We start from the raw sequence: 22,957 nt of genomic DNA, 5'->3' as shown, positions 1-22,957 counted from the left end.
CAAAAAGTTGGAGTAACTCAGCGGGACAGGCAGCATCTCTGGAGAGAAGGAATGGGTGGCGATTCGGATCGAGATCCTTCTTCAGACTGACTGTTGCAGATTGGATATGGAAAACCAGGAGGACCACATCTGGTTTATAACACATGCTCTATGAGTTTCACTCTCCTACTCACTCACACACAAGTTTTTCTTTAGAATTTCTTCAGCTTATTGTACAGTACGTACAAAACCCTTCTCAAGGACAATATTGTAGCTTTTCTTCACTCACTCCAGATGTCCCATAGGATTTTGGACCTTGTTGTTTTGCTGCTGGATATTCCAGAACTTCACAGTATATCAATGTTCATTCTATCCTTGCTTGGGCACCATCAATGATTTATCCATATCAAAGTTCTTTAGCTACACAGCTCACTGATAAGGCACAGAACATGTGAGGAAGAGCATCTTTAGTTGTGAAAAGGGAAGCACTAATTTGCTGCCTCCAGACCCTGCTGATTAGCTTTGCTTTTTTCATCCGAACATTGGCGTAGGACCCACAGGTCCAAATGTTGTCAGGTGGGAATTGAGCGTGCACAGCCAACAATGCTATCGAAACAACATCAAGGAGGAATTTCTTTAGTCAGAGGGTAGAGAATCTGTGGAATTCATTGTGACAGATGGCTCTGCAGGCCATGGATATTTTTTTAAGGTGGAAATTGACAGAATCTTGATTAGTACGGGTGTCAGGGGTAATGGGGAGAAGGCAGGAGAATGGGGTTGAGAGGGAAAGAAAGATCAGCCATGATTGAATGGTGGAGTAGACTTGATGGGCCAAATGTCCTAATTCTGCTCCTATAACTTATGAGCTATGAACTTAAGAAACTTTGGAAAGGAATCACAGAGCCTTTTTTACAGCTTCCCCAAGGACTGAGTGAGGGCCTTCTAAAAACAATCTAGAAGTTTCCTGAATAGCTCAATAGCTATTCATATTATGCATTTATTCATGGGTGGAAGAGTCTTTTGGGAAACAAGTCAATCCAGGTTATGATCAGCATATGCATATGATATTGTGCCCCCAGATTTAGCAATGGTCAGCTTGGTCAAACAACAGCCGCGTCTATTTCATTTGTGCAATACCTGACAAGCGAAATAAAAGTCAGGGCTTCAATTGCTGCATCATTTACTATTACATTTAATATTACATTTTACAAATATAGAACAGCACAGTACAGGCGCAGACTCTTGTGCCAAACGTGATGCCAAGTTCATAGCCTCAGAAATAAAGGGTGCTCTTTTAGAAAGAAGATGAGGAGGAACTTCTTTAGTCAGAGGGTAGTTAATCTGTGGAACTCATTGCCACACAGGGCTGTGGAGGCCAAGTCAGTGAATATTTTTAAGGCAGAGATAAACAAATTTTTGATTAGAACGAGTGTCAAGGGTTATGGGGAGAAGGCAGGAAAATTGGATCAGGAGGCAGAGATCAGTCCTGATTGAGTGGAGGAGTGGACTCGATGGACTGAATGGCCTAATTCTACTCCTATAACTTGTCAATTTGTGAAGTTAAACTAATCCCCTCTGCTTGCACATGGTCCATGTTCCACCAGCATAACCGTGTGAATTTAACTTAAATGTAATCATGGAGTATCCAGGCTATACTGGGTCAGAGAGCAATCCCCACACCCTGCAGATTTTCCCTCAACCTACTCTCCCGACATTCCCACTAAAATTCCCCGGATTCTCCCACTCGCCGAATCATGAGGGGTGATTTAAACAGAGGGATGTGGGAGGACACTGGGGCACCCAGGAGAAACCCATGCAGTCAGAGGAAGAGTGTGCAAACTCCACGCAGACAGCAACAGGTGTAAAGATAGAACCTTCCAACAGCGGTTCTTTCCGCTGTGCCATAGTGCCACCATTAAGACAGTGTTCCTGGAGAGAACCGCAGTGAGAATTTTAAATAAGTCTGGAAAATCTTGTGAGTGAATGTACAAGACATTGCACATTCAATAGAAATCTGAGGGGTAACTATTTCACACAGACGGTGGTGGGTATATGGGATGAGCTGCCGGAGAAGGTAGTCGATGCAGGGATTATCGCAATTTCTTAGAAACAATTAGACAGGTGCATGGCTAGGACAGGCTTCGAAGGATATGGGCCAAACGCAGGCAGGTGGGACTAGTGGAGATGGGACATGTTGGCCAGTGTGGGCAAGTTGGGCTAAAAGGCCTGTTTCCATGCTGTAGGTATCTATGACCCTAACTATGGAGGCTGCTTCAATGTCACTGCAGATATGAATGAATTGAGTCAAATTGATATTTGTTAAAAAATGATAAGCATATGCACAGATGAGATGATGTCCAGAATAATGTAGATGAGAAAATTATGCATACATTTTGTTTGTCAGCAGTTATACAGGCTGATAAATGAGGAATACATTCAAAGTAAATTGATCATGGCAAATTGCTGATGTAATTCAGCACCATTGACATACAGTAACTGTGTCAAACCACAATCAACTTTGGGACACAGCCAAGGCGTGATAGCCTCAATTCATTGCCAATGAATTAGACAGCAGTTTATTCCAGTAAATAGCGTAGAGAACTGAGCAAAACATAGTTCTCCAAAACTGGCAATAGGATGATTTAATATTTCATATGGGCAGCACGATGGCGCAGCGGTAGAGTTGATGCCTTGCTGCACCAGAGACCTGGGTTCAAGCCTGACTACATAGAAATTAGGTGCAGGAGTAGGCCATTCGGCCCTTCGAGCCTGACTGGGCCGAATGCTCAACTATAGACTACGAGTGCTGTCTGCACAGGGTTCCTATGTTCTCCTCATGACTGCGTGGGTTTTCTCCGGGTGCTCTGGTCTCCTCCCACACTACAAAGAAATATAGGTTTGTAGGCTAATTGGCTTGGTAAACTTGTACATTTTGACCTCGTGTGTGTAGGATAGTGCTAGTGTACGGGGATCGCTGGTCGGCACGGACTTGGTGTGCCAGAGGGCTTGTTTCCGCCCTGTATCTCTAAAACCAAATTAAATTTGCAGTGGATGAAACATTGCCATTTTTAAAAATGGAAATAAAGCACTTCTGCAGGGTTTCTTGAAGCAACTTTGGAAGAGGCCAATATAATCAAAGACGTCTCACACCTATCATTCCTATTTCTCCCCGCTCCCGTCAGCCGAAGATATAGAAATTTAGAGAAATAAAGATCTAGCAGATGCAGGAACCCTCTGTTATCAAGCCTCTGAACGGTACTACCATAAGCTAGGGTACTGTGCCATCCATCACTACCCCATCGCTGATATTGGACTTTATCTATGGAATTAGTTCAGTGCAATGTTGCTCTGGTATTTTATTTAATTCACATGTTTAATCAATAATATTTTATTAATAATGTTTTATGTGTCATTCCTAACTGTCACTGTATGTCATGTTGTCACTTGCGGGTGGAGCACCAAGGCAAATTCCTTGTATGTGAATACTCGGCCAATAAACGTATTCATTCATTCATTCAACTATAGACTCGAAACGTCACCCATTCCTTCTCTCCAGAGATGCTGCCTGTCCCGCTGAGTTATTCCAGCATTTTGTGTCTAATCACAGATATGGTTTTGTGTCTAACTGCAGATTATGCTTTGACAGATCTTCTTGCTTGGCTATTTCATCTGACCTGCACTCTTTCCCTCGACCAGTTGAATTCTGTTTATCGACAGCAGCTTTTCCCCTAAATATTGTTCATTTTGTTTGTTATTCTACCTGATGTTCGTGTCACTTCAGCCTTTTATCCATCCACAGTACCTTGCGAATCATGCTGCCCCAACAAGTGCAACCCAGAGTATTACCTCTAAGCACCAGATTGATATTCAGTGGGCTGTTTCTCGGGATGGGAGAATTATTTAGTGGGTGAAGGATTTCTGCCTGACTTTTCAGTGCAGCTTGTCATCGTAACCAAACGTTGGCTTTACTTTAAATCTTCGAAGATTTCAGGACAGAGCAAAATGTAAACTGAAGATTGAAGGTCATTACAGGAATAACTCCAAAACAAAATTCTCATCATTTCCCCCATAAACTGGGCTGTTGGATATACTAAAGGTTGGCTTTGGTGGAAAGCCTTGAAAATAACCCATGGCGGCACAGCAGTAGCATTGCTGCGTTACAGGCAATGATGGTCCAGTTTTATACCGCCATCATAGAGTCTGTCCTCACCTTCTCCATCATGGTCTGGTTTGGCTCAGCCACCAAGCACGACATCCGGAGACTGCAGCGCATCGTTCGATCAGCCGAGAAGGTTATTGACAGCAACCTTCCCCCATCGACGAACTGTACACTGCAAGGGCCAGGAAGTGAGCGGGTAAGATCATCTCTGAACCCCCTCAGCCTGGCCACAAACTCTTTGAATCACTTCCCTCTGGGAGGCAACTCCGGACTGTCAAAGCCTCCACAGCCAGATATAAAAACAGCTTTTTTCAACGAGCTATAGCTCAACAGCCAAAAGTCTGTAGCCTCCTTTTGCTCTGGTATTTTACTTCATTCTTCACATGTACAAATTATAATGTCTTATTCTTAATTGGTTACTTTATATCGTGTTATTAACTTGCGAGCAAAGCACCAAAGCAAATTCCATGTGTGTATACATACTTGGTTAATAAAATGTATTTAATATAAAATGTATTCATTTACAGCGCCAGAGACCCAGGTTCAATCCTGACCACGGGCGGTGTCTGTATGAAGTTTGTGCGTTCTCCCTGTGACAACGTGGGTTTTCCCTGGGAGCTCAGGTTTCCTCCCACACTCCAAAGAGGTAAAGGTTTATAGGTTAATTGGCTTTGGTAAGAAATTGTATAAAAATTGTCCCTAGTGTTTAGGGATAGTATTGGTCGACGCGGACCCGGTGGACCGAAGGGTCTGTTTTTGCGCCGGATCACTAACTAAAACTGAAGGTGGTCCACAAAGGGTTGAAAGTAGCCAAGCAGAATGAGAAGTAAGCGTCATTGGAGTGCAGTTTTGATATTGGAAAGAAGCCGAGCGTCTTCTCGGCTCCGACCAGATTTGATAACAGCTCCATTCTTCACTGGAATTCTTTTTGAACCAATACATATGTCATACTAATTAAATCAAAATGGATGGCTGCTTGCTCATCTCAAAGCGTTTTGAGATTAAAAGCTTTCACCCAGCTCGTTATTTAGGTTCGAAGGTTCACAAATGATGCTACATTCATTTCTAATTCACCTGGTGAATTATAGATCATGATAAACTGGCTCACTAATGCATGCATTCTCTGGTTTGGCAATTAGTCTAAGTGAAATCTCGATGTAAAAAGATATTAACATCCTTCCCAGAATCCAGATGAAAATTGAAACTCTGGCACTGATCGAGAGGAGCCCTGAGCTAATTCAGCTCAACCCTCTCCACTTCATCTTGTTGTAAAATCAGCAAAGATTCTCCCACCTGGCAACACAGGTTGAGAGAGTATTAAGAAGGCGTAAGGTCTGCTTGCATTCATCGGTCGGCGCGTTGAGAATAAGCATCAGGAAGTCATCTTGCAGCATTATCGGACATTGGTTAGGCTGCATTTGGAGTATTGCATCCAGTTCTGGTCACCCCATCGTGGGAAGGATATTGGAGGCTTTGCCGAGGTTGCAGAATGGTGTTCCAGATTACCGCCTGGGTTAGGAGGTATTAGCTGTAAGAGGAGGTTGGAAAATCCTCAATTGTTTCTCCTGGAGCATCTGAGGTTGAGAAGAGCTAACAGAAATATATAAAATGAGAGGAATAGATTGAGTGGACAGTCAGAACCTTTATTCCAAGGTGGAGATGTCAAAGACTTGAAGGCATCGGTTTAAAGTGCAAGGGGCAAAGTTTAAAGGAGATGTGAAGGGCAAAATATTTAGACAGAGATTGGTGGGTACCTGGCATGCTCTGCCAGGAGTGGTGGTGGAGGCTGATATGGTGGTGGTATTTCAGCTTTTGGTTAGAGTTCAGGAGGTGTGGCAGCAGAGAGGTGTGGTGTTGCGGAGCTCCCGTCCAGACACAAAAGGGAGTGAATTTAAACATCTTTTTGGACTTCGGAGGAGGCACAGCGGAACCTTTAACATCTTGGAGTATCGCTGCGACGCTGCAGAGATTTATTTTAAAAGTTTCTGCTTGTTTTGGGACTGCGAGCAGTCTTATCAACTAACTGCCGAGCTCCCACAACTGTGGCTGGCAACCTGCCATGAAACTAGCGCACCAAAAGAGGGGAGAAAATCTTTCTGGACTTTGACACCTGCATCCAGAACAGCACCCCCCCCCCCCCCCCCCCCCCTTACTGCCTCGCCGGTGCTGACCGGGCCGGTCTGGCTTTTGTGTGGTGTGGGAGGAATTCCAAACCTGCACCGTCTCGACATCTTCTGTGGCAAAAATCCAAGATGGCAGCACACGTCTCCTCCTGTCTCTAACTGTGTCTGTATGATTTCAGGGAATGTTCAACCTAACCCAGGCCCAGGCTCTGCTGAGTCTGCTGTTAATTTTAATACCCCTGCTGAATTTGAATCTGATTGTGACTCTATTTATATGTTCTCTGTTGTTTTTTTAAATTATTGTCTGCAACTGTGGAACTGTGCTGCTGCCTGTCTTGGCCAGGACTCTCTTGTAAAAGAGATTTTTAATCTCAATGAGACTTATCCTGGTTAAATAAAGGTTAAATAAAAAAAAATAAAAAAAATAGAGAAGTGGCTATGTAGGGAAGGGAGGGATATGGATCATGTGCAAGCAGAGGAAATGAGTTTAACTTGATGTAAAGTTCAGTACGTACATGGTGGGCCAAAGGACCTGATCCTGTGCAATACTGTTTTGTGTGTTCTTTGACAAATCTGTTCTTTGCAATTGTCACGGCAATTTGCAAAGCCTGAATGCAGAGTCTCGTCAGCACTGTGTCCTCAGACTTGTCTACAGTGTTGAGATCTGAGTCACATTCTCCGAGCAAGAGCCGAGATTAAACAGGTTCCACCTTTGTCATTTCAACGAAGCTCTTGGAAACAGTGGCTTGAAAATAAAACAGCCTGCAGTCCATGCAGCTCACAAAGGATGCCAACAATCATTACTGGCTGGGACAGGTAACTATTATATCAAGGACAGCAAAGACTGTTTTCTATGCCCAACCCAAGAACATTGCACATTGCAGAGAGACGAAGCTCCCATAGAACGACAAGGTTATGACAAGAATGCTCCCAATGACCGCAAAGACCGCTCCCTCCGCAACTCCCTCATCAATTCTTCCCTTCCCTCCCACACCGCCCCCTCCCCGGGCACTTTCCGTTGCAACCGCAAGAAATGCAACACCTGTCCCTTCACCTCCCCCCTCGACTCCATTCAAGGACCCAAGCAGTCGTTCCAGGTGCGACAAAGGTTCACCTGTATCTCCTCCAACCTCATCTACTGCATCCGCTGCTCTAGATGTCAGCTGATTTACATCGGCGAGTCTAAGCGGAGGTTGGGCGATCGTTTCGCCGAACACCTCCGCTCAGTCCGCAATAACCAACCTGACCTCCCGGTGGCTCAGCACTTCAACTCCCCCTCCCATTCCCAATCCGACCTCTCTGTCCTGGGTCTCCTCCATTGCCAGAGTGAGCAATAGCGGAAATTGGAGGAACAGCACTTCATATTCCGTCTGGGGACCTTGCGTCCGGATGGCATTAACATTGAATTCTCCCAATTTTGCTAGTCCTTGCTGTCTCCTCCCCTTCCTTAACCCTCTAGCTGTCTCCTCCCACCCTCCCATCCGCCCGCCCTCGGGCTCCCCCCCCTCCCCTTTTCCCTCCCTCCCCCCCCCCCCCCCCCCCCCATCAGTCTGAAGAAGGGTTTCGGCCCGAAACGTCGCCTATTTCCTTCGCTCCATAGATGCTGCTGCACCCGCTGAGTTTCTCCAGCAATTTTGTGTACCTGCTCCCAATGACATCTGGCTTTGTTGTGCATCCTGTCATATGCCCACAGTTCCCGATGTCCATCCAACAGATTCTACCTATCTTTGTTTTAGAGATACAGTTTGGAAACAGGACCTTCGGCCCACCGAGTCCGCGCTGACCAGCGATCACCCCGTACACTCGCACTATCCTACACACTAGAGACAATTGACAACTTATGGAGGCCAAGAAACCTACAAACCAGCACATCTTTGGAGTGTGGGAGGAAACCGGAGCACCCGGAGAAACCCCATGTGGTCACGGGGAGAACGTACAAACTCCACGCAGAGAGCACCCGTGGGTGGGATCAAACCCGGGACTCTGGCGCTGTAAAGCAGCAACTCTACCGCTGCGCCAACATGCCGCCACTTTTTAATTATCTATTAATTAATCTCTTCTAAAGCTAATTTGAATCTCAATTTCCTGAAGGAAATACCGACCTTAAATATTTGTCAGGATGAGATCTTCCTGTGTACAAATTAGTGATTACATTTTGTTCATTGCAATCACAATGCCACTTCAAGGTCAATGGATTGGCTGATACCAATTGATGCTGAGATCAGCATGAGATATTCTGATCTGATGAAAACAATCAGATCAACATAGAGTTTAAGAAGGAACTGCAGCTGCTGGAAAATCGAAGGTAGACAAAAATGCTGGAGAAACTCAGCGGGTGAGGCAGCATCTATGGAGCGAAGGAAATAGGCAACGTTTTGGATCGAAACCCTTCTTCAGCTTGCTGTTTGATTATACTGTGAGAATCTATCAACATAAAACTTGTATTCCTTTCTTAACCATATAACATATAACCATATAACAATTACAGCACGGAAACAGGCCATCTCGACCCTTCTAGTCCATGCCGAACACGTATTCTCCCCTAGTCCCATATACCTGTGCTCAGACCATAACCCTCCATTCCTTTCCCGTCCATATAACTATCCAAATTATTTTTAAATGATAAAAACGAACCTGCCTCCACCACCTTCACTGGAAGCTCATTCCACACAGCCACCACTCTCTGAGTAAAGAAGTTCCCCCTCATGTTACCCCTAAACTTCAGTCCCTTAATTCTCAAGTCATGTCCCCTTGTTTGAATGTTCCCTACTCTCAGTGGGAACAGCTTATCCACGTCAACTCTGTCTATCCCTCTCATCATTTTAAAGACCTCTATCAAGTACCCCCCTTAACCTTCTGCGCTCCAAAGAATAAAGACCTAACTTGTTCAACCTTTCTCTGTAACTTAGTTGCTGAAACCCAGGCAACATTCTCGTAAATCTCCTCTGTACTCTCTCTATTTTGTTGACATCCTTCCTATAATTAGGCGACCAAAATTGTACACCATACTCCAGAATTGGCCTCACCAATGCCTTGTACAATTTTAACATTACATCCCAATTTTAACATTACATCTTAATCCATAAAAATGCAAGGTTGCTTTATGAATAATAACTTGATAATGAAATAGAATTAGAAATAAACAAATAACCTCTAACTTTGAATTTTATTAAAATGGAACAAGATTGATAACAACATGAGAACACAAGAGCATTGCAGCTGCAATTGTCTCTGTACTTGTTCAAATATTAGCTCAGACTTGAAATGGACATGGACTTTTCAGTAGATTTCAAATGGTATCATTTGAGTTACTTTGACTGCAAATCCAAATGTTCCATTGTACAAATCGATCACCATCCTTCACTGTAACTTGTCAACCACCATCAACATTATCAAAAATGTGTCACATCATATAAAAACAAATTAAAATTCAAAGAATGACATCTCAAAGGAACATAAAAAGTTTTGTTAATTGAGAGATGACAATAGTAAATGTGCGCTGTTGTGACATTAAGCGTGGAAATATAACATTGTGCCATTACGTGTAAATGGAAGAAACACTAGTAGGTCAAATGGTGAAAGGCCTGGATAGAGGGGATGTGGAGGGCATGTTTCCATGAGTGGAAGAGTCTAGGAACAGCCAGAGCCTCAGAATTAAAGGACATTCCTTTAGGAAGATTAGGAGGAATTTCTTTAGTCAGAGGGTGGTGAATCTGTGGAATTCATTGCCCACAGAAGGCTATGGAGGCCATGTTACAGAGTGATACATCGCGGAACCAGGCCCTTCAGCCCAATCTGCCCACACCGGCCAACATGTCCCAGAAACACTAGTTCCCACCACTTATCCATTCAAACCTGTCCTATCTTATCCATGTAATGAACATGCAGTCAATGGTTATTTTTAAGGCACAGAAAATAGACAGATTCTTGATCAGTGTGGGTGTCAGGAGTCATGGGGAGGTCAGAAGAATGGGGTTAGGATGAAAAGACAGATCTCCCATCACATGAATTTATAAGAGCACTTGGCTCCTTGTCTTAATTACATGAGAGACATTCAATGGCTCTTGCACTACAGTTCTCCACAGTAGAGAATTCCAGACATTCATGACTTTGTTTCATTTCTGTCTTAGATGAGGTAGCCTTTATTCTAAACCTGTGTCTCCTAGTTCTGATTATCAACATTGAAGGAAACTTCCTATAAGCATGCCCCCAGGCAAACCCATGCAGAATCTTATTTGTCTCAGTAACATAACCTCCTATTCTACTATACCCTGATGAATATTGGCCCAACTGATTCAATCTATCTTCATACAGCAACCCCTCGATTGTCAGACGCAACCTCAAGAACTTTCTCTTCACTGTCTCCAATGGAAGCACATCTTTTTTTCAACATTCTCATAGTATAATCAAACAGCAAGCAGCACAGTGGCAGAGTTGCTGCCTTACAGCGCCAGAGTTGCTGCCTTACAGCGCCAGAGACCCGGGATCAATCCTGACCATGGGTGCTATCTGTATGGTTCTCCCCGTGATCGAGTGGGTTTTCTACAGTTGCCTAATTTTTCTAATATTCATAGTCATAAAGTGATACAGCGTGGAAACAGGCCCTTCGGCCCAACTCGCCCACACCGGCCAACAATGTTGCAGCTACACTAGTCCCAGTTGCCTGCGCTTGGTCCATATCCCTCCAAACCTGTCCTATCCATGTACCTGTCTAACTGTTTCTAAAACAACGGGATAGTCCCAGCCTCAACTACCTCCTCCGGCAGCATGTTCCATACACCCATCACCTTTGTGTGAAAACCAGAATTGAACCTATGTCCCCTAATCCTCAATTCCCCATACTCAGGGCAAAAGACTCTGTACATCAACCCAATCTATTCCTCTCATGATTTTGTATACCTCTATAAGACTGATTGAAAAGACTAGGCTTGTATTCACTGGAGTTTAGAAGGATGAGGGGGAATTTTATAGAAACATATAAAATTATAAAAGGACTGGACAAGCTAGATGCAGGAAAAATGTTCCCAATCTTGGGCGAGTCCAGAACCAGGGGCCACAGTCGTAGAATAAAGGGGAGGTCATTTAAGACTGAGGTGAGAAAACACTTTTCCACCCAGAGAGTTGTGAATTTATGGAATTCCCTGCCACAGAGGGCAGTGGAGGCCAATCACTAGATGGAATTAACAGAGAGTTAGATAGAGCTCTAGGGACTAGTGGAGTCAAGGGATATGGGGAGAAGGCAGGCAAGGGTTATTGATAGGGGACGATCAGCCATGATCACAATGAATGGCGGTGCTGGCTCGAAGGGCCGATTTGCCTCCTCCAGCACCTATTTTCTATGTTTCTAAGACCTCCCCTCATTGTCCTGCGCTCCATGTAATAGAGACACAGCCTATTCAACCTCTTCCTATAGCTCACACCCTCTAGTCCTGGCAACATCCTTGTAAATCTTTTCTGAAGGATATTCATTGTCCAGGCCCAAAACAATTGTTGCTAAACTTATCTTATTAACACAGCGGAAGAAACTGTCCAAGGTTGAAGATGACTATTGGTAAATAGTTTACATTTCTAACTACTACCCTTTGCCTTCCCCTTCAACTTGATCAAAACAAACTATACTTGTTGACCTAACTAAGATTGTGACCTGATAAAGGGAAATAAGGCGTGTACCTAGGCAAGGCATTCAATTTAGTCGACCATTGATGCTTGGTTTATATTTAAGGCTAGTGCCCTTGCTTATTCTCATGACCTGATCAAAAGGAATAAGATCAATATAAGTTGCAATGTATCATCTACAGATAATGTTGACAAGTAAAAATGCTACAAATATTAGACAACATCAAGCAATGTCAGGCGTCACAGAGATGAAGGCACAGTATCCACCCCTCAGATTTGGTCAAAGAAGGATCGCATTGAAACCTACCGAATAATGATAGGCCAAGACAGTGTGGATGTGGAGAGGGTGTTTCCAGTAGAGGGGAGAGTGTCGGACCAGCGGGCACAGTCTCATAATAAGAGGAAGTACATTTAGAATGGAGCTGGGGAGGAATTTCTTCAACCAGAGGGTGGTGAATCTATGGAATTCATTGCAACAGATGACTGTGGAGGTCAAGACATTGGGTATTTTTAAAGTGATGGTTGATGGGCTCTTGATTAGGAAACATGTCAAAGGTTATGGGGAGAAGACAAGAGAATGGGGTTGAGAGGGAAAAATAGATCAGCCATGAATGAATAAGGGAGTAGTCTTATGGTAAGAGGTGCATTCAATGTCACCATATGATCTTCTCTCCAATTATTCCACCCACTGAAACTAATGTTCTGAAGCATACTATTGGCATGAACAAGCACAGAAAACTAATTGACAATAAATGCAAAGTGATTTTAGGAGTTATATTTTGTGAATAAAGTTGAAAAATAATTGATTGAAGTTTTTACCCATTCCACATCTAGCCTTCACATACTTATAATTAGCTTTGATATTAGGTGCAAGCTGGAGGACAAATTAGGAATAGAATATGTAGGAACGAACTGCAGACGCTGGTTTAAACCAAATTGGAGGAACAGCATCTCGTACTTTGCTTGGGCAGCTTGCAACCTAGTGGTACGAATATTGATTTCTCTCACTTCAAGTAACTCTGCATTCCCTCTCTCTCCATCCCTCCCCACCCAAATTGCACCAGTTTCTCGTTCTCACCTAGCAACCAGCTAACAATGGCCTGCTTTGTTTATAATCGTTACTTTTTTGCACATCTTTCATTCATTCATTCTATAACTCTCTCCATCACTGTCTACATCTCGTTTCCCTTCCCCCGGGTCTTGGCCCGAAACGTCACAAATTCCTTCTCTCCAGAGATGCTGCCTATCCTGCTGAGTTACTCCAGCATTTTGGGTCTATCTTAGGAATAGAATATATATATTTTTTTTTAATAATATTTTTATTGGAAGCAAACACATATCATGGTAAAAACATTTCATGTATATCAATCGTACATTATTAATATTATCAATTGTGGATTGATTCTGCTTCTAGTTTTTTTTTTTTTTTATTATAGATAGAGAGGAAGAAAGAAAGAGAAAAAAACACAAATGTCAAGATAAAAAAAGAATGGAATGATTTACTAATAATACATCATTGGAGATAGGTTCGTAAATTATAAAGTATAACTTTTCATCTAATTCTGAGTTCAAGCTTGTGTTAGGTTCCCGTGCTGAACCGATCTACCCCTTCATATAGTCAATGAATGGAGAACATATACTAACAAATAGAATATTGACAAAATAATAAAATAACAATGTTGTCCACAATTTTTCATTAACTGAAGCATGTATCAGATATCTCCACCCATAAGCCAAGGAATAATCCAAACACAAGGCAAGAAGAAATTATTCTAAGCACATTCATTCCTAAAACTAAATTACATAATGTTAGCAATGACTTCCATTATGTTAACAGCATACCAAAGAGTCAACTATATTCTGCATTTGTGTGATTAGGAAGACATTTATTTGTGCTGTCATTTCACCTGAGCTAAGCGATTTGGCTCAAATACTATATTGGTTCAGATTATCAAAAAACTAGCCACAGGCAACACCCACACAAAATATCAGTGTAGCTTCAGTTTCAAGTCAAATCTCAAGGAGTGCATTTTTCTGCCACTTCTCTGGATATTATATTGTCCATGATTTGCAAGCTATGGTGAATCTCTTTGGCTTCAACTCCAGTTTGATTCAGTAATAAGTGAATACACGCTGAAGTAATTTACAGTGACATAAATCACAGAAGTGCCGGTATAAGTCAGAAGGTAAGCAAGCCTCCGATCTAAAAGTGGCTCAAGTTAGGCTGTATTAAGTATCAATCGAAGCAGATACTATCACAACATTTAAGAAACATTTGGTTTGGTTTTGGTGCCTGGTACGGTTGGCTCTAGTTCCATGAAGATGTTCCGACTCATCAAGCGCATCTTGGCACGTTGGTGATTGTGCAAAGGGTGACGGGAGTCTGTGTCCGCATTGAAGCGTTCTACTGCAGCTGCCCGATCACGTCTTCGAGATGGTTTTGTCAATGCCAGCCAGCTCGTACAAATATTCAACCTTTGTCGGCTTCAGGAATCCTGTGGTTTTCCTGCAGGCAGTGTTCAATGCAGAGTCCACCTTGTGTGCATGTTTAGAGCGGCTTCAGACGGGGCTTGCATATTCTGCCACTGAGAAACAGAGCGCCAGGGGCTGCAGTACGATTGTTATTGGGTCACTTCCAAATGAGCTGTTTGCCAATTTTTCGATGACATTGTTCCGGGTGTTGACCTTTGCCTTGGTTATCTCAACATGATGGCGATATAACGTCCGATCGAGGCCACACCTAGGTACTTTGGGGCTTTGCAGTGTTCCAACAAGACATCATTCCATCGCACCTGCAGTTGACGTTTCGCATCCCAGTTCCGGAGGTAGAACACTGCGCTTTGCGTTTTTGTTGGGTTTGGGCGCAGGGACATCTGTTGGTAGTATGTTGTCATATTCTGCAGAGCAGCCTCTAGTACGGTCTCATTCTGGCTGAAGTCTGAGGATTGCGTTGCGACAGACTACACTGGGCCATTCTTGGTCACGTGTGTGACCAAAAATATGAAAAGTTGTGGAATGCATCTCTTCTAATTCTGAAAGCACTCCAGGTATATTGATTTGTACTGTATATATATATATTTCATATTTTTTATCAAAGTTTATCAAGTGAAATTTTTATATGTCATGCTGACAATGTTTGTTTAATGTCAGAGGTCATGGACGACTGGTCATGTGTGTGACCATGCCCGGAAGCATTTTTTCCCTAACTCTGTGTACAAAATACCGTGAATTTTTAAAAGCTAGACATGCGGACATGTCTTTAGCGGACATGCATTATAGTTCTGCAGGTAGGAAAATGGCAATGAATAAGATTAACCTCTTACAATAATCTTTTAATGTATTAATTTTTTGTGATGACATCTGGTCACGTGTGTGACATGTTGGTTCACTTTCCAAAGAATGGCCCACTACTATAAATGTGGCCCTGTCAATGTGTTATACAACTAATATACCCTGCAAACATCTACACTCAATACACTGACTGATGAAGGCCATGTCTCCAGAAAAGAGTTTTACCAATGTAAAATGTGTTTTTTTAAGTAAAACCCAATTTATTTATAATTGGTGTTTGAAGGAAAGAACATTGCATAAAGACACGACAAAGAATTTGCTGAATCCATTGCCTGGGAACTATTGATGTTTTTCACTATTTGCAAATCGGGGAAAAAAATCTTCTATATCTCCTTTCCTGTCCTTGATGAGCTCAAATCACTTGGATGTTAAGATGGATTAAATAGCATTTGAAGTGTTTGTTAAGAAGAAAATCAATGACGATGTGAATATATTACTTTGAGCACTTGATTAAAAAAAACTGCCAATTACATGTTTATGTGTGGGATGATTTTAATTCCCCATTTAACCTGAATCATGCAAATAGATTTCTTGCACTTGTTTAAAGATGTTTTTGTAGATAATTTCTTATAAACAAGGTAAATACTTGTTTCAAATGGACTTTCCAACTCATTATAGTGAAAGTTCATAAGTGATGGGATCAGAATTAGGCCATTCGGCCCATCAAGTCTATTCTGCCATTTAATAGTGGCTGGTCCATCTTTCCCTATCAACCCCATTCTCCTGCCTGCTCCCCATAACTCCTGACACTCGTACTAATCATGAATCTCTCTACCTCTGCTTCAAAAATATCCATTCACTTGGCCTCCACAGCCTTCTGTGGCTGATAGCTCAGATGACTCCACCGCCCCTGGGTCTTCAGTGATGCTAAACTGGCAGATTTCTTGGATGTTGCTCCCATTAATATCCAGAGACCTGGGTTCAATCCTGACTACAGGTGCTGTGAGTACAGATGTTATACGTTTCTCCACATGACAGTGTGGGTTTTCTCCAGGTGCCCCGGTTTCCTCCCACACTTCAAAAACATACAGGTTTGTATGTTAATTTGGCTTAGGTATATTAAAAAAAAATTGTCCCCATGTAGGATATCGCTGGTGTACGGGGATGGCACAGACTCGGTGGGCCGAAGGGTCTGTGTCTGCCCTATATCTCTAAGCTAAACTAAATACCCCAAACCATTTATAATTCAGTTTTCCAGAGTTGCACAGTTGTAAAATAAATGTTTCAATGAATAACACGAGTTCAAATAGAACATGAGAATCAAAACAAGAGTGAGTTGAAAGCAGCACAGGAAGCAGAGCCCTGGTGTGTTTAAAGGGAATGCTGGAGACAACAACTGATGAGCCAAATACTGCGCCATCAGAATTTCAGAACAATCAGGTTATCAGAGTTTTACTGAACAAAGCAAACTCTGATCTCTTTCTTTTCTCACAGAGATCCCTGCAATGTTGCAAAGAAAAAGTGGATTATTTACAGGCAATTTCACCATAGAAAGAAACTCAATTTATTTTTGGCAGTGGCAGAAGAGAACCACCGTCACAAGATTTTAATGCAGGCTCCATTCATGGGTATCATCTTGAGAGAGCAGTTAAGAACATAATGCAAGAAACATCAATAGACTGTATGGCCCCTGTTCTGCCATTCATTAAAATGTTGGTTGATCTAATCTCACAACACACCTATCCATGTTCTTCAGTTTAGATTTGTTTATTATCATGTGTACCAAGATAAAGTGAACAGTTTTTTGTTGTGTGCTATCCAGTCAGCGGAAAGGGTATACATGATTACAATCGGGCCGTCCACAGTGTGCAGATACAGGAGAAAGGGAATAAAGTTCAGTGCAAGATAAAGTCCAGTAAAGTCCGATTATAGGGTTCGAGGGTCTTCAATGAGGTAGATTGTAGATCAGGACAGCTCTCTAGTTGGTGAGAGGATGGTTCAGTTGCCTGATAACAGCTGGGTCAAAACTGTTCCTGAATCTGGAGGTGTGCTCTTTCTCACTCCTGTACCTCTCCAGAGATTCTGCCTGTCCTGTTGAGTTACTCCAGCATTTTGTGTCCACATTTCTGCTTGTCGCTTATTTACCTTTCATTCCTGCATGAATCCAAAAAATGATTGGTCTCATCCTTGAATGTATTCAATGGCTCAACTCAGGCAGGCAAGAAGCAGCCTAAAATTCACATCTTTAGGAATGCAGAAATCTATCCTTATCTTCATCAGAAATAGGTTGCACATCAGGGACAGTGCAATCTCGAAATCGAACCCAACTACAAAGACAACAGGCACAAATATGCTGGAGTAACTCAGCAGGACAAGTAGCATCTCTGGATAGAAGGAATGTATCACTGTGTGTTTCAGTCTGAAGAAGGGTCTCGACCTGAAACGTCACCCATTCCTTCTCTCCAGAGATGCTGCCTGTCCCGTTAAGTTACTCCAGCATTTTTGTCTATCTTCGGTGTAAACCAGCATCTGCAGTTCCTTCCTACAGAAAGTAAATATCCTTTCACCATTTAACCTCACTGTTCTCCGTCACAATCAGATGTTTCAATAACGTTCTTTTCTATTCTTGAAAACTTTCACTTAAAACAAACTTTTCATCCCTGGCATAAAACTTTATCCGATCCGCCTCGAATGCATGTTTTACCTCCATAATAAGGCAACAGAAACTAAACATCGTATTCCAGGTGTCATCTTACCAAAGCCCTATAGAGTTGGAGTAAGCTTTCTCTACTTGTGCAATGGGAATTCAACTTATTAATAATATTATCCAGCAATTCATCCACAATTCCCTAGCAATGCCATTGTTATCAGTCACAGAGATAATGTCAGTATAAATTAAATTTGCCCTGTTATAATTATAGCCCAGCACATCTATGCCTGTGGATTTAACACAGATTCTAATTTATCTTTAATTTCTGATTTTCCCTGACACTTCCCACTCAACTAAGAATAATTCTCAAGGGCAGGTAACATATCCATTTCATAACCAATAAGCAAGCAAAATCAAATACGTTTCAGAGGTTCCATCAAAAAAAAAATCCAAAAAAAGCAAATAATGGTGGAAATCCATGTTGGTGGCTTCCCGATTGTTAATTAAATGATCAACCCAAAATGATGATGCCACAGGGAGCTGCAGATGAAGATTTACAATAAAAAAGACACCAAGTGCTGGAGTAACTCAGCAGGTCAGGCAGCATCCCTGGAGAACCTGGAAAGGTGACCTTTCAAGACGGGACGCTTCTCAAAGATCCCTAACGAAAGCAGAAGGGTCCCTGATTGCAAAACGTTACCTTTCCATGTTCTCCAGAGATGCTGCCTGACCCGAGTTACTCCAGCACTTTGTGTCAGAGGTTTTAGAACCCAAGATAAGATACCAACTTGTGAAGAGTTATGTGGAAGTTCTTTAATTCTGTGATGCTGTACATTCAAAGAAGTGGTATATTTTGTAGATTTTTCTTCGAACATTTCAATTATGTAATTCTGTATTCAAACCTGCAACAAAGTCATTCAGGAAAGCCATGTATATTTCACAAACACAGGTATATTCCCCTTTTCCCTTGTTCACCATATTCACACAACACAATTGTTCCTTTCTCCCTTTGCTTTGATACTGACTTGTTTTATTTATCTAACCCATGCAAAATCGGTTTGAAATTTTGCACTAACCATAAATAAATTTTGTATGTGATGTTACTGCATATATATATATATTGAAGCATGGTTTTTTTTCCATGGAATACAAATCAGAGGGCATGAAACTAAAAGCAAAAATATTCTTCAGACTTGCGTTTCAAAAGATAGCCCTGAATAAATCTACAGTGGTAATGATCCTGTACTTCAATCCCTCCTGTCTCATGCACTCTCATTATCAGCTACAGCTAGGAGCTGCAGACCAGTTCATGGAGAATTAATTTTCGTTATTCACGAGCTTGTGTTGACGAAAGCTGGAGTGCAAATTCTCAAGCTTCGCTGTTTCATTCAAGTAGTAATTCTTTGCCATTTGCACTGAGATGACTGAAGGGTAAACTTGATGTCCACAGGCGCTCATCTCTGAGCGATTATTATTCAGAAATAAGGAATTGGTGCTTCAGGTTATATCTTTCCCCCCCCCCCCCCTTGTGGCAACCTTATGGCAATATCCCAGGAATTAGTATGTTAACCTATGAAGAACGTTTGTCAACACTGGGCCTGTACTCAAATGAATGAATCAATGAATGAATACGTTTATTGGTTAAGTATAGACACATACAAGGAATTGGCCTTGGTGCTCCGCTCACAGGTAACAACACGACATACAGTAACAATTAAGAATGACACATAAAACATTAAACATTAATAATAAAACATTAGTTTAAACATGTGAATTAAATAAAATACCAGAGCAAAATGAGACTACAGACTTTTGGTTATTGGGTAGAGCTACTACTCGTGGAAACAAAGCTGTTTTTATGTCTGGCTGTGGCAGCTTTGACAGTCCGGAGTCAAACTCACTGGAGTTTAGAAGAATGAAGGCGTACCTCATTGAAACATACAGAATAGTGAAAGGCTTGGATAGACAATAGACAATAGGTGCAGGAATAGGCCATTTGACCCTTCGAGGAAGCACTGCCATTCAATGTGACCATGGCTGATCATCCACAATCATAGAATGGATGTGAAGAGAATGTTTTCCGCTCATGGGAGAGTCCTAGGACTAAAGGTCATAGCCTCAGAATTAAAGGCCGTTCTTCTAGGAAGGAGATGAGAAATGTCTTTAATCAGAGTCGTCAATCTGTGGAATTCTTTGCCACTGAAGGCTATGGAGGTCAAGTCAGTAGATGTATTTAAGGCAGAGATAGATAGATTCTTGTTTTGTACATGTGTCAGAAGTTATGGGGAGAAGGCAGGAGAATGGGGTTAGGAGGGAGAGATAGATCAGCCATGATTGAATATCATGGTAGGAGTAGAATTGGGCCAATTGGCCCATCAAGTGGCCCAGAGTAGACTTGATGGGCCAATTGGCTTAATTCTACTCCTATCATTATGACCCAATGATTTATCAGGCAACTGAATCCACCCAACCGCAACTCGAGAGCAGACCTGAACTACTCTCTATCTCATTGGTGACCCTCAGACTCTCTTTGATCAGACTTCACTGGCTTTATCCTGCACTGAACTTGATTCTGTGCACTGTGAAATGGTCGATTGTAATCATGTATTGTCTTCCTGCTGACTGGTTAGAACGCAACAAAAGCTTTTCACTGTACCATGTGACAATAAACTATTACTGAAACTGTCAATAAACTTTCTGCAGAAAGTTGGACTATTTGATTCAGTACGGTTCGATATTTCAATACGGGCAGAGCAGGTAGCACAATGGTGGAGATAACATAGAACTAATGTTGGGGTAGACTCAAAATGCTGGAGTAACTCAGTGGGACAGGCAGCATCTCTGGAGAGAAGGAATAGGTGATGTTTCGGGTCTTCAGACCTGAAGAAGGGTCTGGACCCAAAACGTCACCCGTTTCTTCTCTCCAGAGTTGCTGCCTGCCCCGCTGAGTTACTCTACATTTAGACATAGACATAGAAAATAGGTGCAGGAGTAGGCCATTTGGCCCTTCGAGCCTGCACCGCCATTCAATATGATCATGGCTGATCATCCAACTCAGTATCCTGTACCTGCTTTCTCTCCATACCCCCTGATCCCTTTAGCCACAAGGGCCACATCTAACTCCCTCTTAAATAAAGGTTAACAGTATAGTGTCCACCTTTGATTTAAACCAGCATCTGCGGTTCTTTCTTACACACTAATGTTGGGGTGGTCGATGGGTGGCGTGGACTCGGTGGGCCGAAGCACCTGTTTCCACGCTGTATCTTTAAACAGGTTAATTCTTCAGACTGGTGACATTTTGGGTCGGGACCCTTCTTCAGAATACCGTTGTTCTTCTGAGTTCCATATTCCAACTAAGAATACTTTAACACATTACAGACTGGCTGCTAGGCCGACTGTAGACCAGAGTGTAAACTTGGCTACATTTCCATTAAGTTCTTTCAATCAGAGATTCAGGAAACTGCAAAAACTGCTGAAATCTTCAGCAAGAGACAAAGTGATGGAGGAACTCAGTCAGTCAGATAGCAAAGGAGAGGGAATGGATTTACTGACACTAAATGTCATTCCCTTATTTTGTATCTGTACATTATGAATGGCTCGATTGTAATCATGTATTGTCTTTCCAATTACTGGGTAGCACGCAACAAAAGCTTTTCACTCTACCTCGCTACACGTGACAATAAACTAAATAGATCTTGAGGCAACATTTTGGGTCAGAACCCTTCCTCAGACAAACACGTGTCCTGAGAAGTCAACGTGAACTGAAGAAAGGGTTCTGACCTAAAATGTCGGCTGTCCGTTCCTTCCCCAGATGCTGCCCGACCTGTCGAGTTACCCAAGTATTGTGTTGTTTTAAACTCCGGATCATGTACTCCTCATTTCAGGTTTTCTTTTACCAATGCGCTGGATGGGGAACACTTAGCTTGAAAGTTGAGTTAGCAGACTTCCAGTGGGATGATTGTAAAACGCGCTGTGCAGCAGACGGGAAAAGCTAATTGGTTTTTAAACAAATGTACTTTCAACAAAACCTCAGCTTTCAACTTCAGTTTAGCAACAGCGTTCAGAGAGAAGCTAATGTACAATGCTGGAAATCGTTTCATCTCATTTTAAACATATATAGTTGGCATCTCAGAACAGATTATAATGGTCACATCGCCTGTGTGAATACACAATAACAGAGCAAAATGCTTCACTCTTTTGTGCTCGTGTCGTTCTCATCTTCAAGTGAAGACTCACAGTGTATAAAAGCAAGAGTATCACAGCTTGTTTTCACTCTATAATTTCACTGGTCGGTCCCAGTTGAACGTATGTGCAAATGGACAGAATTTGGCTCGGGCGGATCTTTTGAAAAGAAAAACATAAAATCTTTATTATTTGCATTAATTGTGTAAATGGAAATATTTTATTTAAGACGTATATATGCACGGGCAGGATATATTAAATAAAGTTACATGCTCAAGAAAGGTATAACCTGTGGGATTAAACCCGCTACTGCTTCTGCAGGAGAGGTAATGGCCTACAAATGTAATGAATATCTAGCTAATCTTATTTGGAATGTTATTGGGGGCAGCACCTTGGTGCAGGTGATAGAGCTGCTGCCTCACAGTGCCAGAGACCTGGGTTTGATCCTGACCTCGGGTGCTGTCCGTGTGGAGTTTGCACATTCTCCCTATGACCGCGTGGGTTTCCTCTAGTTGCTCTGGTTATCTTCCACAATTTACACTACAACGTCAAATAGGCTCTGAACTACATCAACGATTATTGCACTGTTGTTTGTTTGATTTTTATGTGTACATATGCTTGTGTGTGAGTGTATATGCACACACACTGAAATTGTTTGTCCCTCATTTATTATACTGTTTACAGTGTGCTGTGTTTACATCTTCTGTTGTGCGTCTGCAAGTGAGAATTTAATTGTTCTAATTGGGACATATGACAATAAAACCAGGGGCCACAGTTTCAGAATAAGGAGTAAGCCATTTTGAACGGAGACGAGGAAATACTTTTTCTCACAGAGAGTTGTGAGTCTGTGGAATTCTCTGCCTCAGAGGGTGGTGGAGGCAGGTTCTCTGGACGCGTTCAAGAGAAAGCTAGATAGGGCTCTTAAAAATAGCAGAGTCAGGGGATATGGGGAGAAGG

General features: G+C 42.2%; 1 long non-coding RNA gene across 1 annotated transcript; it reads left to right on the top strand.

Moving 5' to 3' along the window:
• The first annotated feature begins 1,450 nt into the window (after positions 1–1,450).
• On the top strand, positions 1,451–20,142 carry LOC116979406. The gene is made up of 3 exons (XR_004413715.1): positions 1,451–1,462; positions 10,181–10,221; positions 20,108–20,142. It is a non-coding gene; the product is annotated as an uncharacterized LOC116979406 (long non-coding RNA).
• Positions 20,143–22,957: the final 2,815 nt, after the last annotated feature.

Source organism: Amblyraja radiata, chromosome 12 (genome assembly GCF_010909765.2).
Source record: "Amblyraja radiata isolate CabotCenter1 chromosome 12, sAmbRad1.1.pri, whole genome shotgun sequence".
Classification (NCBI taxonomy): domain Eukaryota; kingdom Metazoa; phylum Chordata; class Chondrichthyes; order Rajiformes; family Rajidae; genus Amblyraja; species Amblyraja radiata.
Note: the sequence above shows the minus strand (reverse complement) of the source record. Positions and strands in the feature narration are given on the sequence as shown.